Raw genomic sequence first — 21,165 nt, forward strand, 5'->3', positions numbered from 1 at the left:
TAAATGATTATTTTCGAACATCACAGAAATTCCCAAGCGGTATGCGAACAGACTAAAGTTCAAGGTCGCCTCTCATCTAAAAACTCTCAAACGGACCAGAGGAGAGTAAAAAATCATTGACTCGTATACTTGAGTCCGTTTTTCCACCGTCTATTACACGATGCAGTAAAACGTAATTTCCACCTTTCCTTATTCATTTATGGTCGCACGAAGTCGACATGCATTGGCCATAATCATCATTTCTGCAGTCGAACAGTTGATATCGTGTTGTCTAGATGCTTCTCCTTCTTTTTTTATTTTATTTTATCTGAATCTTTTTGATTGTTAATGATTTGAAAGACGACGAACTTTGATCCCGAAAATCAAATAAGGCTGAGGATCCCTGACACATATTTCATCTTTCGAGACCTTTAAATTGTTCTGTAATTGGATGGGATTGGAAGATTGGTTTTGAAATGTCTAAGGAGCAAAATAATTTAATATAAATATGTTCTGTTATTGCTAAGTAAATGTGGCCTTTCATTCTGAGGTCATGAAATCTGTATCTGTCGCACAGTAATAGCTTTCTAAATTTAGAGTCGTTTATTAGGCAACTTATGCCATAAAATTATTATCTTTATTTATAATTATATAAAATATTAAAGGTAATTATTTTATAAAAAAAATGCCCAGGACATATTACTTCTAAAAATTTAAAAACATATTTTGAAAATAGAATGTTGTGCCTTTTACAATAAGGCTGCATCGTTCACATATTTTGTCCACTTTATTTTTAAAAAACGCAATATTTAGCTAAAAAAAATGTAACTGCAAATTGTAATTAAATAGTGATTCGCAATTAAGAAAAGCAGATAATGACAAATTAATGTTTGAAGATGCCTGAACTGATAATGAAGCTTTAGCTAAATCGAATTTCATTGGAAATGATCTTCTAATATTCCATATAAATTTGATCTGAAATATAAAATTCTGTAAAACGGAACAAAAAAATTGTAACAATTTATATAAGAAGACGAACATTCAAAACTAATTTATAATAATATTTGATTATTTTTAGAAATAATTTTTATTTAACTTTCAAGTTGGAGATTTTTTTTCAGTGCACTTCATTCCAAAAGGATTTTTTGTTTTAAGGAAATTATAAGAATTTTATGAAAAAAAAAATTAAAAAATAAAAACTAAAACGAAGTTACAATTAAGCTTTTTTCTGAAATGAAGAAAATTTGGCAAAAAGTTTTCTTTAGACATAGCCAAATTATGCTTAATATTTTCCAAATACGCATATAACCAAAATATGTTATAACTGATGAACAAATAAATTTTTGTTTTAAAATAAGGTTTATTTTTAATAACAGAGTTAATTTTCTATACCCTTTAATAAGGCAAAAAATTCAATTTTGTCCTTTTCTCCTGTCATTTTGTAATGGATTAATTGTACTGTGATTATTAATATGTTTTATCGAAGTAATTTTTGAAGTATGTTTACAGTCCAAAACAAAATAAAATATTGGTATTAGCACCATTTAAATCCTTTTGAAAGTAAAACCTAAAACTGAATTTTATGATGAATATGAGAAATTTTTGTAGAATAAGATACAACATAAATTATGAAAATTATTCTGTAGTGCGCATAATATTTAAATACTAAACGATTCTGTTTTCAGTATTCATATTTTAAAAAAAAACGTGGTTTCAGCAAAAAAAGTTTTTTTTATATTAATTGTAATTTAATCATTTCCACTTTAATTTAAAGTTGAAATTCTACGGGAACTGACAGAAAATTGGATAGATACATAGTACATTATGGCTTAAAGTCATTTTAATAATGTGAATGAATAATATGACTATAAAAATTGGAAGCTTAAAAATATTTGGACGGAGAAGCTATTAAAGAGAAGTTACTAAATTATTTAACTAAAAATTTTATTGGCCAAGCTGGCCGAAGGAAGAAAGGAATGGCCAACCAGCTGGTCGCCAAAGAAGACTAGTTTAAAATATACTCTGAAACAGTAAATAATTTAATTGTCTGTTGCACAGCAACATTGTGTAAAATAAGATAAACACATATATAAGCCTTTCAACTTCAATTTTTCAACACGCAGCTATCGATTACATCTGAAAGAAAAATCGATAATTAATTGGACAAAAACATGTGTAAGTTGCCTTAATTACTATTTTATATCAAGCTTTACAACTCTTTCCTCGAGAATGATCCATTTCTGAGGAATGCTTCTCGCCTAAAGCAAGAGCACTACATTTTCTGTAGGTATACTTTCCATCTGTTATTGGAACCTGTTGAATTTCGGCGTGATTATCTTTCGAATTTCAAACATTCGCCGACCAGAGCGGGAGGGCATTATCCCTATTTATTTCTCATAGCCCATTTTGCAGGGACCCATTAGCCCATAGCCTCATCTCGGATGATAATTATATCCCGGCGTGCTTATCAACCAATTATGATCGTTACTTATGATCAGGAGCGTTTAATTGAGATATTTTGAAGTAGCCGTGAGAAGGATGGGTTGAAAATATATAAAAAAAATATAGGTTATGAATCACCTTTTGACCTCTGATTGACTTTGACCATCCCACTTGGTTGTTGTTTCATATCAGCCGAGGCCATCTTAATATGGTGGAGATAACGCATGAAGCATTGATGGATGCGGTTAAAGTGTGAAATTTGATTTAAAAGAGTACCATTTTTTACTTTCTCTTATACGTAGTAAAGAGAAAGTATATTAATCGTCAAAAAATTCGAACTCGAGGTTTCGACGAATCTCCACGTTTCAAACCTCTCTCAGTTCAAAAAACACATTTCTGGAAAATGTTTTTTCTGTCTGTGACAAAAAATTGTCTGTTTGTGACAGAGATAACCCAAAAACGCTTTGATCTAGACAGTTAAAATTTGGTATATAATCTTTACGCAAAAATTGCAGATTTCTATTAAATTTTGTGTAAAATCTGTTCAGGAGGTCCATATGTCCAGCTGTCTGAATATAAGTTAACACGATAATTACAAAACAAAGAGAGCTAGATAGATAAAATTTGGTGCACAGATTTAACATCTGTAATGTAGATTCTTGTCAAATTTTGAGCCAAATCGAACCAAGGGTTGATAGTCTGTCGGTCTGTACTTTCAGAAATAAGTAAACGTGATAATTTAAATATGCAAAAACTTAAATCTATCAAATTAGGTATGGGCATTTGTGACTATAAGTGTAGTTATGCGCCAAATTTTTGTTTCAATCGATTGAGAAAAACGTTTGTAAAGCACAGATTAGAATTTTGAATAGTAATAACGCAAGTAGGGATTAATCGCCAAATAACTCGCCAAAGGATGACATGATAGATTCAGCAAAAATGCTAAGTGACGCCAAAGATTAATATTTCGTAGCTATTGAACGCCAATGCCATGTAAGGCGTTCACTGGCATGATGAGTTATTAGAGAGTATGCTGGAAAGTTTTAGGAAGACTACTTCCGCTGGTATTTATCTTGGAAACAAAATCTTTAATGCATTTTATGCTTATCTTTAATGCTTATAATGCATTTTAATTTTATATCGTGATTACTAATATAAATGATAGGGAAACACTTGTAAAAATTTCCGGCCACTTATCATTTGAGCAGTGAAAAATAATTTTTTCAAGTATATTTCTTTATGAAATGCCATGCATTAAAAAGTAAAAATTATAAAATACAGTGCTATCCAAAATGAATTTTTGAGCAAAATCGTTTTGGATTCCAAAAAAATTCCACCTGCACAGCATATTTCAATGCCCAAAAACATTTCTCTAGAAAAATATAACAATTTAATGTTTATAAAAAAATACATGATCCTAATATTTTAATTGAGTTCATTCTTAAAAATTATTAAATAATTTAAATTAAGTATCTTCTTATAGATTATAACCGTGTAACGATAGTTTGTAAAAATGTAATAATAACAATATTTATAAAAAGTACATTATCTTAATATTTTAATTGAATTCAAGCTAAAAATAATGAAATAATTTAAATTATCTGTCTTGTTATAGATTTAACCATGCTAAAAAAAAGAATATTCCTCAAAATTCTTCCGATTAAAAAAGAATCTATATTTGTATATCAAATTTTAAGAAAATTATTTCCTTTCCCATCAAATTAAATGGTTTTGACACTATGATAAACAATCTGATTCCCTGAAACTAAACACTACACCCGGAATATCTAAGTTTGGATCAAAAACGAATTGAATTTAAGCGAAGTCAACTCATCTGTATTCATCATTGTCTGACAACATTAAGCGTTCGAGCGTGTCTTTGAATGGAGAGAGAAGCCCGCGTAATTTATGCAAGCGATAATGTATCGTCTCGTGCACGTGTCACAGCTGTTTGCCGAATATCATCATTCTTTTTATGTCACTGCGATTGGCAACTCTCTTTTGATGGTCTATTGTTAAGTGTTTAATCTTTTATTTCGTGTGAGGTAATCTCTTTACAACTATGGCAATTATATTTCTTTATGGATTTTTCTAAATGGGATTTCGATGCGATTATCAAAATAATAATTTATATAAATTAATTGTGAGATATCATTCTTAATATATATAGAGTACTATATGTAATTATTTCTCATAGTGTTTAAAAAAATTTCGATTTTTAAATGTTTCAATTTTATTACTAGATTTAATTCATAATTAAATAAAAATGAGTTTTTTTTGTAAATATTAACGATTCGAAAATTTTCATTGTACATATGCGAACACTATAAAAAAAGCTTCATATAATCTTAGGTTTTTAAAGATCAACTAAGGATATTCACTATGAGGAATAATTATATATAATTCTCTACATTCTCAATATTTTTGAGGTATAAATTTTACTTTCTGGTGGAAATATTCTAACTAGAAAATATAAATATCTATAAAATAAAAATTCAGAAAAATTAAATAACTGCAATTTTTATTGGTTCACTGAAATATTGCCGATAGTTTGAAATAAATAAAACGATAAAGCAGAACATTAATAAATTCATTTTAAAGTGGTAAAGATCAAAATTCACGATACATTTATATGATATATACTAATTATTAATTTAAATAATTAGTTAATTAATCGTTATTAATTAACTAACGATTTCACGTTCTCAATTTTTTAAACAAAACTAGATTATGAAAGTGGTATAAATTCCATTTATTGGTGGAAATATTCTAACTAGAAAATATTAAAACCTGTAAAATAAAAATTCAGAAAAATTAAACTTCACTTTTTACTGGCCCACTGAAATATTGCTGATGTTTGAAATAAATAAAGCGTATTAAAGCAAAAAACATTAACGAATTATTTTTAAAGAGGTAATGATCAAAATGCAAGATACTTTTATACGATATTAATTTATTAATTTAGTTTTATTAATTAATTAGTTTATTAATTTAATTTTTAGGTTATTATAATCACAGTAATAATAAATATGCATTATTTTGTGTATATTTTGTTTAAAAAAACAAAATATATCATATTGTTTGATCCACTTGCTATGCTATGAAACATTATTTTAAATTATCAGCTAATTCAGAATAAAATATCATTCATTTAATTTAATAATTTAAAGAATAAAATTACTAATTTAGATAATAAGAAAAATAATTTAAATAACTAACTTGAATTAAGATTCGGAAATACGAATAGAAAGGAAATCGTTTTACAAATAAAAGTTTCAAAATAAATGAACAAGAACAATTTTCTTCTGCAAGAATAAAAATAAAATAGAAAGTGAAAGAAGTGCAAGAAAACATCTTTGAAATACTTAATCATCGGTGCATAACAAAAGTACCAGCATAAAAGATAATAAATGGAATTACACAGCATCTACACAACGTATGTTCTGTTGCATTCTAGAAGATTTCAAATTCGATGCGGTATCGAATTCCACGATATTTAGGAACAAATAAATTGTTTGGTTGCGCATGAGACCATCAATCTATTCTATTAATATTCCAAGCGCGGTATTTAAGACGGAAGTTTATGGTTGTGTTATGTTCTTATCGTATGGAATCATTCTGATGTGAAGTCGTTTGTCATATTTATCCACGTGTTAAAGTAGCTTGTTGTCACTTGCCAAAATTTCTACCCATGACACTTAGACAGTAATCTTGTCCAGTAGAATATTTCAGATTTCGAACTTTCTTCTTGAGGTTAATGCCTTGTCTTCTGTTCTTCTTCACATGGGAAACCGAGCTTTGATTTTGATGCTTTAATTTACTAATCCTCAAAATTCGATAACTTAAGTGTAGTAAAGCGGAAATGTTTTTTGAAGTTTGACGGATTTATTACGAAAGATTCGCTTAACGCTTCACATACTAAATTCCTCTTCATTACAAGGGATTTAAAGCTTAGAATTCCGACTTACAAGATATTTAGCGTGAAATATCTTTCTGTAACTATGAGATCTTTACCAGAATCTAGTTATTGATATCCGAAGGAAATTGTTCAATTTCTTTGATATATTCCGAACAACATTCTTTTTCGATAGTTATTCCCTAAAAGATAGAAGTTAGTAGATAGGTTACATTTTGCATTTCTTGTAATATGATATTCTCAATAATATTACAGTATCCATCATTTAATTTTACTAAAAATTTAAATAAATTATTAAAGTTTCCTATTTGAAGCTGCACAATAAATCTATTGATTGAATATATTCAATCGGATCTTGCAGAATACATTTTCTTTTAATATTTTTTTTCAAACAGCACTAATTAATGTAAAAAATAATCGAACTAAAGAGAGACAAAATATTAATATTTGTCTAAGATACAAAATTATTTATATTTTAAACCAGTCCTTTAATAATATAAACATAAGTTGTTAATAAATAAATAAATATTTTAAAAGAAAGCCGTTGCTTTTTTAATTTGAAAATTTTTAAGAAATAACCTTGTTTTGCCGTAAATCAAAAAATATTTTAATAACAAAATCTGCACCTTCTGGAATAAGGAAGATAGCTTAAATATTAATGCTTTGTGATGGTTTGTGATTTTTTTGTTACCTTTTGCACTTGAATGTATTGAAATAGAGGCATTTCATTCTAATCTTACTTGCACATTTTTTAATATGGTATAAGAATATGCATTTTCTAGTATCATATTACAAAATACATTATTTTGTAATGTGCATACCTATATAACTAATAATTAAGGAATATCTATGTTGTACTTTTTAAAATTTAAATTTGAATATTGTCTGTAGGAACTGATTTATGTTTTTTAAATTTTTGTCATTGATAAAAATAATTGAAGGAGAGCAACTGGTAAACATTCAAATTAAATATGATTTAACACCTAAACTTTAATTCCTTTTAATCATAATAAAATACTTCAGGTCAGAAAATATATTTACGATGAGAGAATTTTATACAATGAGTGAGTTTTCTAATAATTCTTTATTCGCCATGTTTATTAATAAATAATGCAAATTTATATCAAATCTCTTTATACAGCGGCGTTTAGAAATTATTTAAATTTATAAGGCAAGAAAACATAATGTGTGTAAGACCTCGACTATTTCCACTAAGCGTTTCTAAAGCAAAAACTGCATCGTGAATTTTCAAGAGCACTTATCACAGAAAATCTATTCTTTTTTTTCTGTGTCATGATTTTTCAGCATATAATTTTTTTTTTGTGAAACTTGCATTACGGGCTATGATTGTTCTATTTTATTAAATCGTACTTCTTCTCTATTTAAAGAAAAATAAATTTACGGTACTAAATTTCCACCTGTTCTTTTTTTTTCTCTCAACTTCACACTTTACAAATATAATTTACACGCTTGGTATCGGCAGGTGGTAACAATTCATTTTTGAATACAATCGAACATTAGAAGAAACATTTTTTTCCCGCCCCATTCTACATATCTGAAGCCACTTAAAGTCATTATTGAATATTATTCAACCCGAATTCTGTTTTATTCTTATCTTAAAAATCGAACAAATGACTTCGCATTCGTATCCGAATGATGATTCACTGTTCGGTATTCGCGACTATCGCTTTTAACTGTAACCATTAGTGCTTTTTTTTTCTTTCTTCTCCATTATGAAGAAGCACAGTAATTTTGCAGAAGCAGTTATGGATGGCAAACCTGTTCCTCTTGTATTCCGCGCTTTTAAATTGGATGTAATATTGATAGCAGGAAATCGTCTTTTTGCAGTTATGCTACAGCGATCAAGTATAATTCTCGGATAGTGTGGCTTGTAAGTGTGGTAGATTATATGCTATAAATTTATACTACTGTTATGTTTAGGAAAACTGTTGCCGGTATTCATAATTTCAGGGTTAGAGTAACAGTGGGGAAAAAAAAGTGTTTTCTTATCTTGTTTATCTGCTGTTTACAACAATAGAATGATTATGATCATGCCTCGTCGAAATAAAGGATACAAATTATTTTCTGCTTAAGCCATTGCCATTTTTTTAATGGAAAGTAATGTATTCTATATATATAAAAAGAAATTCCTCAAAATATTTCATGAAGGATTATCTAAAGTTTAGAAAGTTATATTAAGAAAAAGAATGCTTTTTGTTCTTTTTACTGAAACTGTTTAAAGTAGAAGTATCAAATAACATACAGCGTATTAAAAAACAATCACATTAGAATGACTTAATTCTATATTTGTAATGTAACTTTAAATTTATAGAACGCACATAAAAAAAAAGAAAATTAATCAACAAAACAAAAGTTAAAAACATATGAAGGAAGAAATTCGTAATAATCATTTAAATCATCATAATAAAATATAATATTAACACAACATATTCAAACATAATATAAAATAAACTTTATAATCATATTTAAACAAGTGAATGCTGACATTTATGACCTATTGACATTCGAAAAGAAATATTCACAAGCAAAACATATTTTAAGATTTTGTTTCTTGAAGATGGTAACTGAAAAGAAATGCCAGAAATATATATTTGTAATTAATTTCATTAAAAATAGATTTATTGAGAATTTAAAGCATAAATATTTAAGAATTTTAAATTCTTGGACTTCCTAATTTTTTAATATATTTGTGAGGATAATTTTTAACTGAAATGGCTTTTAATATAGGAATTGAAATTTTATGGCATGAGGGTGAGAAATGGTAGTATTACGAATATTTTATGTTAGATGTTTTTCAACGTTGAATTGAAAAAAAAAAATTCCCATATGATTCGATACAATTTTGAGCCTATTTCAGTAATTTCATCGCTGTTTACATTTCTGTTCTTTTTCATTTACAAAAATTTCCTATAAGTATTTCTTTTAAATATTTTCAATGGCAAATCTGACTATTGAAACGGAAAAAAAATGAGTATCGATTTGATTTTTGTTATGAGCAATTTTTCTCTGCAATATAATAGGCCTCATTTCTAATTTTAAAAAGGGCTAGAATTCTTTTTCCCCTTACTAATAAACTTGTTTATCATTAAAAAAGGCGTCGAAAGAAGGAAAGCTTTAGAAGACATTTACAAATTAAGAAAACTTTAAAATATGTGTACCTTCGGTTTTTTTTTTTTTTTTTTCTTTTAAACATAATTTTAGTTAGACCTTGTGTTTCAAAAAAGATAGCAATATAGCATTAATATTTGAAGGATGTGTAAAAACATTGTATTACATATCTAGATGAAAAGGACTCGAAAAATGATACATGTGAATTCAATAGCTGAAGCCAACCATAACCTGATAGACAGCCCAACAAAGCTGCAGTTACATTGAAATCGGCATTTCACCTCTACTGACAGCACATCCCATCTTCATACGCGCCTTTTTGTATCCATTGCCTTACACAAGGATGCACAGTTTCATCGGAAGTATCCCTTTCAAAACTGACCTCTCACTTTTGTTACCTTTTTACATAATAAGATCTCGATTTCGAATCGGAAGCAACCAACCTTGAGAGAGTGATAACTTCCGTAAGAAAACCATTATCGCACATTTCCGAAAAGCATCCATTTAAAGAAGAAAGCAACAACGCGTGAGTCGTCTGACCTTTTGACGTATTTATCGTTCTTGCTGCATGCGGTCACAGTGAAAAGAAAACATGATTACAATTTTTTTTTGTTGTTGTTGCTGCTGCTGTTACTCTATGTTTGTGTGTGTATTCGTTTATTGTTAGGTGGTAAATGTGCCAAAGTCAAATTAAAGGTCATTTCTCCACGGATGCTGTAGCATTTCATTTCTTTTCTTACATCGGATAATTCAGTTACAGTCGAAGGTGGTCGCTTAAAAATGATGGATTTCCTTCATTGTCAGTCAAAGGAGTAATTAATTTGTTGTAGAGTGTGCAAGATTTAGTGCTTTCAGAAATTCAATTTATTTTTTGATAATTGTATTATTCTTGTGTTTCTACGTTTGATAGATAAGCTATGTGGATAACGGCATGATTAAAGAAAGTCAAGAAGCCAAAAGAATATAAGTTTATTAGGGCTAACAAAAGAATAAAAAATATATGTCTTTATCTCTTATTTCTAAATAACAGTAGCAATGATAAGTATAATTGAAAAGTAGATCGGAGTTGCTTTAATCACAAATTCCAGAAATATTATAAAATTAAGATTTTAGCATTTTTAAAACTATAATGATATTTATTAAAATTGACATTCTGCACATATTTTATTGAAACATTTTTTTTTCACTTTCTAAAATTATTTCTAAATTTCATAATACCTTCTTTGAGACTAAAAATACTTATCTACCAAATTTTGAAATGTGCTAATATATAAATATTTTAAAATGATAATCTTGAAAGTAAACGCTTTATTTTTTTATAGAATAAGCTATTTTTAATTTAAAATTTTAAAATATTATAAGATTAAGATTGGAAGTAGTGAAATTAAGAGGATGGCTGGAAACGAAATAATGCTATGCAAGAATTTTGATAGAACTTCATTTTTCGAATCAGCGTATATTAGGATGAGAAACGTTTTTTGTTTTATGTTGTTATTGGAACAATCCACCTCATTTTGTTTTTTGTAACAAAATTTTTGTAAATACAGTATAATAGAAAGTGGTTTAAGCTCTGAAGCTTCAATTTATCAGATAATTTAAGTAAATGTTTTATACTTTTTCTGATAATTATGTTATTTAGTCAATTTTATGTAAAAGATTTCCTTAATTATAATAAGCATAAAATCTTCTGTTTGGGGACAAATCTTAGACTGAAATCTTTGTAAAAAAGAAAGAATATAGAAGAAAAAATACCGTATCTTGAATAAATATATATAATATGACTGGCTTTGAGTATATTTGCTGTTTCAGATAACATTGTCGATGTGTAAGTTAACTTTTATAGTTACTTTGTTTTTTTTTAAGGATTTACTTCCAATTGAATTTTTTTCTTTTATATCGATACTGATCTTCTCTAATATCAATTTTTTTTATCGAAATGTTTTTGTGTAGTGTGACAGGATGTTTTAACCATTTAATGTTCCAGAATTTGAGCTATAAATGTGATTCTGAATGTCATTAACGAATAAGAACACGAATATTTTTAAAATTTCAGAATTCTCAATTTGTCTGTAATTTCTTTCATTGAATCCAAAATATTCTTTAAAAATTAGTTTTGTATTTTATTGTTGTCGAAATCCAATTTCATTTCAGCTTTGATCGCATTACCTTCCTAATGATTTCTTTAGATTTTAATCTCAGATGAAAAATCTGAATTTTGAACAATTGATATTCAAATTCTTTTTGCTTTAATGGTATTTATCTACTTATTTTCTGGGGTAATATTTAATATCTATAGGGAACAATTCTTATTTCCTTTGAAAACATCAGTTATTTCAAATATTATTTCGAGTCTTTGATTTTGCTCTATTTTTTTCCCTATCCATCTTTAAGGAGTGGCCCCATAGATGGATAACTATTCCCTTAAAGCAATCATGATGTTGCTTTAAATAACATGATTGATTCATGAATTGCTCAGAATATATTGGAGTTTTTACGATCAAAATTCATTCGAAGTTTTCAATATTTTTATATATAGTTCAACATAATTAAGTATCAATATTTTTTTCATATATTTCAATACAATTTAATTCAAAAACACCGAAATAAACAGGGCTTCGAACCAGAAACGATTTTTAAACAAATACTTTAAGAAATAAAACAAGTGAAACAATATATTAACATTAATTTAACTTTTCACATTTCTGGTAAAAAATTCAAGCAAATTACTCGTCTTAAGGTTGAAATTAATCTAATTAAAATAGAAGCGAATGTCTCATGAAAGTTACAAAATCTTTTTTCACATTTTGACGGCGATTTTTTTTTCTACGTATAAAGCTTCCGCCGTAATACTTTGATGACTTCTTAAGAGGATATTCGTGTAAAACCGTCATTTGATACGATACGCATAGTGAATAATTCATATTCTTGAAGACCCATTATTTGAAAGGTAGAATATAGCTTTATGGATACAAGTTCAGTTATAAAGCCATTATGCTTATTTCTCATATCAACAAAAGAAGCTTCTTTGTACATCTAATGCTAAGAAAAACACTCATTTCCAATGCTAATACCTCGCTTAAATGGCGCAAATGAGTATCGTTGTTTTCGAATCATATCTGTCAATTAAGTTTAGATAATATCATCAGGCACTTGCAAATCCAGTAGGAAACGAAGACTTAAATAATCACTGGAAAAACCTCTCCACATGTGTTGAAACATTTATTACGTAGCATTTACCCATTGCATTTATTACTTTGGAAAGCTTCCAGAATTACCGTCAATAACTCATAATATTTTTATTACTTTAAATATGAAAAATGTTATTTGGAAGGAAATCCTTTAAATAACACTAAATCTGATTAAGAATGAATAAAAATAGGTATCTAATTTCATACGCACTAACATACACTTAATATTTTTTTGCTTGTGTAAGTTTTAAGGAAGCCAAAGTAACCTTTCAAGAATTTTTTTTTTGTTAGAATTTTTGAAGAAAAATATCTTTTTAAAATGAAATCGTTTTGAATTAAGTTTAGAAAGAATAATCTCTATTAATAATAGAATGAATGTGCGTGTGTTTAATAATAGATGCTTTTCAGAATTTTTTAAAAAAATTTAATTAGAATTTTATTTAATTAAAATGAATTTTAAAGTTTTCTCGTGAAAATTTTCGAAAATATCAACCCACTAAAATGATTTTGTACATTTTTTTGAATTACGATACTAAATAATTTTGGAGAAATAAAAATAATTTTATAATCATGCTATTAATTAATTGTCAAATCATGATCTTTTAAAAAACAGCGGAAAATCATAAAAGAAAGACACTAAGGAAAGATTTTCTCCAGTCCGATATTAAAAGAAGAAAATTTTTGTACATATATAATTGTGGATATAAAATTGTACATATATAAATTCGCAAATTTATCAGTTAAAAACTGGCACTGCATGCTTAAATGTTAAAGGATTACTGATATCTGAAAGCAGAAAAAGTTTCCTAAAATTCTTCCTTAAGCTTGAAAATTCTTAAATTAAATATTTACATTTCGTTTAAAAAAATATGTGAAATTATTTTGATTCTGCGGTTATATTTCTCATTTACTTATATGAATTAATGGAATTTTTCTCTTAAATTTTTCTTTATTAGTATTTAAAATGAATAGTATATTTTAATAGACTACTGTATAAATAAAGGGCAAATAGAAAACTCACCTGTATGTTTCATTTGTTATTTATCCTACCTTCGTCCATAATAGATAATCATAGAATTATTAAATTAGAATAATTCCGGATTCTCCTAAATGTAAGACCGGCTATCATAATTGAAAGTTTTATTCTAATGTTAAAATAACTTAAAATTCAATTAAAATTGTTCGATTTAAATTAAAATTTTACATTTATTCATTTTATTTGTATTTAGTAAACGCAGCCAAATTACTAGCACATCATAATGCTCCTGTTTGTTTGTTTTTATTTTTTTTGGCGAGATTAGATAGGACTTCAACATATTTGTCTAAAAATCCAGTAAATAAATGTTTCCAAAACAGAAATAAAACTCCTTATAGCTTCTACTTTCTTCTTAATCGCACTTCAATTCAATATATTTTCTGTTTTTTTGCAACCGATTTCATAACACTGGTTTTACCCTTAATGCACTTGATAATTCATCGGAAATGACGTAATTGGTTTTTTGCCTCCATTATAAGGGTTTATTTTTCATCTATAATCAGATAAAACACCAATTCAATCAATCTTTAATTCAATGCAAGCTACCGCGATTTGGGCAGCAATTTTCATTGTTCCTTTCCATAAGCGGAATGACATACGAGTTTACTATCAATACTGTGAAACCCAGACAATTCAGTTTTTTTTTTTTTTTTTTTTTTTTTTTTTTTTTGCAAAAACATTGGAAAATACAGATCTTATAATTGGCTCCTTATCATACTTAAATGAGCCAACGGAAACTCGTGAATAAAGCAAAATAAATATTTATCATCGGAAAATTTCATTTCGAAAGTTTTTTGTGGAAATTTTCAAATTCACGATATCATACACAAATTTGTATTATATGATCTTTAATAGACTCTCTTTCTCTCTTTTCACCAAATTATTCAAACACTAGAAATTACATAAATCAGTGCGTATTTCCGATTAGGCAGATTAGTCAGCTGCCTATGGCCACTAGTCTGAAAGAGGGCAGTAAGCAATCGGCTGGGCGATGATGGAAATTCATCATCGCGATATATAGTCCAAAACATATCGATATTTTTCGATATATCGTGATATCATTATTTATTTATAGCTATTTTAAGTTATAAATAGCATCTCTTAATATATTTACTGATCAGAACGATTTCAAATAAAAAGAAGTTTTAATTTATATTGAAAATATTCGTTTTCTTTTGAATAAAAATGGTTAGAAAATAATTTTCTTAAAACGCCTTTAATATAGTGTGTCAATGCCAAAGCAATATCTGCATGTTACAATTTATAACATTGTATTTAAAACAAGTATTTTTATATATGACAGTATTTATAGAAATATTAACAAAAATTCTGTACGAAGGTCAATAAGATTGAAGAGCAGCAGAAATAAACACTAACCGATAACCAAAACGAAATCGAAAACGCAAACTAATTGTGAATATGGACATATTGTATCGCGATTTATCGTGAGCTGTTATTCATGATTATGATTACGATAAAAAAATTTTAAACTGACATCGAAAAATCGATTTTTTTCGATAAATCGATAATCGTTACAGCTCTAGTAAGCAAGCCAAATAAAACTCTTTATTTTTGTATTTGTCAAACAAATAAGTTCGTAAAAAAATACAAATTCTATGATTGATAAAAATTAAGTATAATTGCTAGGCATAATGTATATGACTCATTTATAAAATTGAGCATTTACTGCAATAATATTGTATGCAGACGTGGATACCAAGCAATTTGGAATTATAATAGATGTATAAAAACAAATAAATATTCACAAAGTTTATAAATATAAATATATTAACCTAAAATAAATCAGTAACAATTTAAAAATTTGCTAAAATGTAAAATTACATAATCTGACTTTTTAAAAGAGAAGCCTCATAATGTGTACACCAAAATGTCTCAGTTCACTACTGATAAAAAAAAACATTAAATTCTCATTGATTAATTTTGATATTCCGATAGATTAATTTTGATTCAGTATATTAATGTGATAGATTCATTTTGTTATTCCGATACTTCTGGAACTGATTATCAATGCTTTCGGTTAATATTTTATTACAAAAAATAAAAATAATTCTGAAATCGAATTCAAGAAGTGTTTTATGTTTTTTAGAAAAGATCACATGTAATTATTAAATCTAGTAAGAAACACATACACAAAAGGGGATTATTTCAAAGTTTTACAAAAGATATTGGAGTGAGTATTCAAAATTTAAATAACTGACATATTCTTAATTTTTTTAAACTTGCTTATATTAAATTAACTGAAAATATTAAGTAAAATATTGACCGAAATAACCAATGCAAAGATTTCAGTTTGTTGATTTGATTAAAAACTGAGTAATAAAAAAAAACTCATTAATAATCACAATAATAATTCTTTGGGCTGCATTAGCTTCCAAGTATCAATACTTTATTTTTTAATTTTTTTTTCATTCAGCATATTTGCATTTCTAAATGATATAGAGAAAGAAAAAAAATTATGCATTTGATTTAAAAAAAACAAACTACATACAAATTAAGATATTGCCAATACTGCTTATTAAATAACTAACCTTGTGGTAATTTAATCATGAGATGTATACAGTAAACTTAATTAATGGTTACGCTACTAATGAGAAATGGATGGAATATTAATCATAATGATTTAAAATCAATTACTTCTATTTACGATTCGCTTGTTGCCATTTTATGACGAAATTAACGTGTTTCTTTTAAAAAAATTCTTCCCGTAATTAATTTACAATGCTAATATACGGAACATTTCTTAAAGTTGACTATCACAATGCAAAGCGAGCATGATTCATGGAACTTTTAAATAATTCATGCATATTTTCAAGCAAAGTAATTTAATAAATATGATTAAGGGCTGAAATTAAAATATCAAAGTTATTTTTCTTAGAAACTGCAGCTGTAAAATCCGTCGCATATTTTCTTAAAATACATTTTTTTTTTCATTTGAAGAACCTTAAACTGGTTTAAAAATAATGAGTAGTGGTTCTAGATATTTTAATTAATATAAACAAGATATATAAGAACATTTAAGTGCTGTTTTCTTGAAAAATTCTGAAACTTATTTTTCTACAGCTAACGAACAAATATTATATAGATATTACTATTTTATAAGAAAATATAAGCGCATATATACTGAAGGACACAAAATTTTATGAAATTCCATTGTTTCTGTTTTTATCTCCCGCAAAAGTATTATTTGACCCTTTCTAAGGCTATGGGAAGTATTCTGCCAAATTCATTAATATTTGTATGAAATCATAAAAATTAGCATAAATTCTGTCAAATTTATCAAAAAGATAGAAACTTGGAGGTTTCAATTCCTTATCTCACACAAAATGCTGTTTCTTCATTTGTTACTTATTGATTAAATAAATAATATAATTAATCAAATTAAATTTACATAATTAATAACTTTTCTTAAGCTGTTCCCTATTCTAAAAATATTTTAATACAGCATCACTACAAAAGAAGCCTTTTAAAGGGTTAAGCAAACTGTCCTTTAAGTTAATTGTGACTGATAGAATGTTAATATCTCTAAAAATTTTCATAAGTAAATTGGAAGTAAATTTAGCCTTTTTCTAATTTTTTTAACATTTAAAAAGTTTTAAAAAATTAAAATTTTAATATTATAATTATTTTTTAATACTCTAGACTTATTTTGTTTAAGTAAAGTAAGCAATTTTTAGCAACCTTTAAAAATATCACTTCCAGAAGTGTTCTTATTTTTTAATTAGGATTTACAATAAAAAATACAAGTCAAAAGATATACAAACATATTTTTATCTTTAAACAGTTTTTTTTCAAATAAAGACTAATCTTTTAACAATTAAGCTCTGAACTTTCTAAAACTTATTTATTACAAGAAAATTAACGAATGCTTCATGAAGAAGCTTTAATTATCCTTAAGAAGCTCATCTTTTCTTTCTTTTACCTTTTTGCCGAATTCTTTTATAAACTTATAAATTTTAACAGATATGTTCTTTAAGATTTTGAGCGATGAAGATTAATAGCGAGCAATTTCTCTTAAACTAAATAATTCCATTATTCATTCATCCATCCACAATGTTATCAAGAATAAGATCACAAAAAAACTGGATAAAGATTCCATTTTGAGCGTTTTCTTTTTGCACATAATTGCTCATCCTTTCTGTCTTCTGATTAGAAAGAAACAGTTTCTTCCTTCTTGTGAATAGTTTATTAATTCGGTAGGTAAAAGAACTAAATACAAAAAAAAAAAAAAAAAAAGCTGGATGATAAGAAATACCTTTGTAATTACACTGCGGGATTATTAATTTCGCTTTTCACTTCATCTTAGGCAAAAATGACAGCCTCGCCTGCATTCATTTGTCATCACTTTGACGTGAAAATTGCGAAAGTCTTTAACTTTTGCTTCACTGTAACTGCTTGGTAATGTTATACTCGCGACGCCTACATTTGACCACTTACCATACGAACTTTACACCGAGGTCTATAAATATGTCCCTTTCTCTATATATTTCAGTCTTTTACATAATATATATTGGGGTTATAATAATATAGATCGGTTATCTTGTCATTTTGATCGGTACCTCCCACTCCATTCCTAGCATGATGCATGACCGTGTCGCTTATCACAGGGTTGAAGCATTAAGTTGTTAAACAATTTCGTTTTAGGTTTGATTTATTTTAAAATAACAATTGCTAACGTTTTTGTTTCTGCTGAGTAATTATAGTGTAAACATATTTTGAGACCTAGTAACTAAATATATAAATTAAAAAAAACACAATAATAATAAATAGAATAGTTTAAATGTAGTTGTTGCTTATCCCCTTTGGATTGAACTCCAGTTCAAGAGATCGGAGAAAGTGGGGCGCAGTAGCTTCTGAGGGTAAAGACCCCTGAGCACCCGAAGGCAGAAGTCTGACTTCTAGCTCATATGAGGATGACACTCACACACTCGCTTGCACAGCCCCTTTCTACAGGCATATTCACACTCCTCACAGATAGAATACAGGGTAGAGAACAACCAGGACTCGAACCCGGGACACCTAGATCACGGTGAAGACGTGCTACCCCTAGGCCAGGAAGCCGGCAGTTAAAATGTTCTCACTGATTGTAAAGAATATTATAATTTGGCATATGGTTATTTCAATATATTGTAAAGACATTTATAAAGTATTTAATAAAGCCACTTATGTCAGTAAATTTCAATGTCAGCACCTTTGGTAGCTGAAAAAATGTCAAGGTGGTATGCTAATTCTCGCCAAGTATTGACCAACGTTTTGGTTGTTACTCTAGATACAGTATCTGTGATCTTAACTTTGAGCGTATCAATGTCTTCCGCCGATGTTGCAAATATTCTTTTCTTTTATGTAGTTTCAAAACTGACGTTAAACAGACTTGGTCAATCTGAATTCATGGAACCGAATAATGCACTGAACTTTTTCCTTTCTCGTTTATTTCGGTAATAATCGAATATAAGATCACTATTTCTGCATTTGCTGCGCTATCTGTTGGACTAAAAAAAATTAAGAACACGCCTATTCTATACTAAAAATTTTGCTATATTATATTCAATGGCATTTTCGTAATAATTTTTCATAATCACGGAAAGATTTTATATCATCTTGTAGTTTATATGTCCTGACAAATGTGATGAATCCAGTTTTTAAATATAGTTACCCGTGATTATGAATAATGAATATTCACTGGTAATTTTATTTAACTACCAGTTTATTACATTTACCGAAACATATATACATGATATAATCTATATGTCAGTAATTAGGGCAGTTTACTATATAAAGATTAAAAGAAAAGTGTTATAAAGCAAAAGGCTTTATTATTATTTAGCCTCTACAATGTAAGAAAATTCAAAAACGCTCTTTCAAGATTCAAAATTAAAGAAAAAAAAAAGAATCAAACAAATTTTTGGTATTGTTTTCCTTCCCAAGAGATTCAGTATTTGGCTTAAAACTTGACAGTTTCAGCCTCAAGTCACTTTCTACATTCGTTTTGTTTTTGTATTAAAAGTTCTTTAAAAAAAACTGAAAAATTCTGCTTATAGAGATAAGTATACGAAAGTCCATCAAATGTCTAGACGCAAGTTTGGCAATTTCTTGGTAAATCTTTAACCAAAACGAAACTAATGATGCTTATCTAAAAATCAATTTTAGAATCTAGTCATATTATTATTCAATGACGTGCCTTCTTACATTTGATGGTGTTTTTATTTTCTTTGAGAAATCTTTTTCAAAAAGATTTCTGATAAAAATGGTTATTGACTTCTATTTTCGGAAAGCGGTACCTAATTGTAAATATGAAAAGTCTGTTCTGTAGCCCATCACACAATAAATCGATACTCAGATGAGATTCTTCTAGAACAAATTCCAAGTTTAAGAACATTCCCTTGTATTGGGCAAATAAACATTGCTTTGTGTGCCGGCAAATTTATTCTCTTGAATTTTATTTATTCTTGTCAAAACCGTCATCGCGTCAAGAGTTTAATTAGCTTTTAAATATATTATTTCAAGGTAGATATGATATTTTTTTTAATTCTCTTCGTGGTTTAACTTTTCTGTTATATTTGTAAAATAGCAATAATTAATTTAAATTTTGATATCATTCTTGAATGAATGATTGAAAATATAATCGAATGTACTCATTATTTAAGGGTATATTTTATAATATATTTGTAATGGAATATTATAAATATAATTATATTATAATGGAATATTATATCAAATATAATATTCCAATATTATCCAATATATCATTATAAATATAATATCCATTATATTTATAATGGAATACCATTATATTTATAATGGAATATTATAAATATAATATTCCATTATATTTATGATGGAATATTATAAATATAATATTAAATTAAAAATAAAATAGAAAGATAAATTCAAAGTTGGTGCATATATATCTGCTCTGAATAAAATGCTTCGAATAAATCAATATGCCATGAGAGAACTTGAATTCTTTTAATATTTGATTCAAAACAACTATTTTTTGGGGTTTAATTTTATAAAAACAATTAATGTGGGAAAATGTTATTAAAAACATTTCTTTTGTTAAATAGGTTAGAATGATCATATTTTGAAAAATTGGATTGTGTTATACGCAATATAGCGACATTTTTACAGACCACTTTTTCATTTTTGAAATACACAAAAGGTTGCAATTTTCTCCTTATTTAAATTTATTTAAATACATTTTAAAATAACCTTCAGTTTATAAAATATACAAGCTATGAGAAAAGTAAATTTATGAATTATATATTTGATAAAAATGCTAACACAAGTCAAAGTTTTTGGAGAATAATATATCGTTTTCTGAAAACATGAAAATATTTCTGAAATTTCTTTTTATTATTATATTCCAGATCAATTGTAAGTCAACCAATCAATAATATTAAATATTATATATCAGTTTTAAAGCTAGCTTCTTGAGCATAATTATAGCCATAGACATT

The 21,165-nt window shown here is 27.1% G+C and overlaps 1 protein-coding gene across 1 annotated transcript in view; it reads left to right on the forward strand.

Annotated features, from left to right (window-relative positions):
• Positions 1–21,165, forward strand: part of LOC129988357 (chondroitin proteoglycan-2-like) — a 74,506-nt gene that overhangs the window by 21,205 nt on the left and 32,136 nt on the right. The gene's annotated exons all lie outside the window — the stretch shown is intronic.

Source organism: Argiope bruennichi, chromosome 10 (genome assembly GCF_947563725.1).
Source record: "Argiope bruennichi chromosome 10, qqArgBrue1.1, whole genome shotgun sequence".
Lineage (NCBI taxonomy): Eukaryota > Metazoa > Arthropoda > Arachnida > Araneae > Araneidae > Argiope > Argiope bruennichi.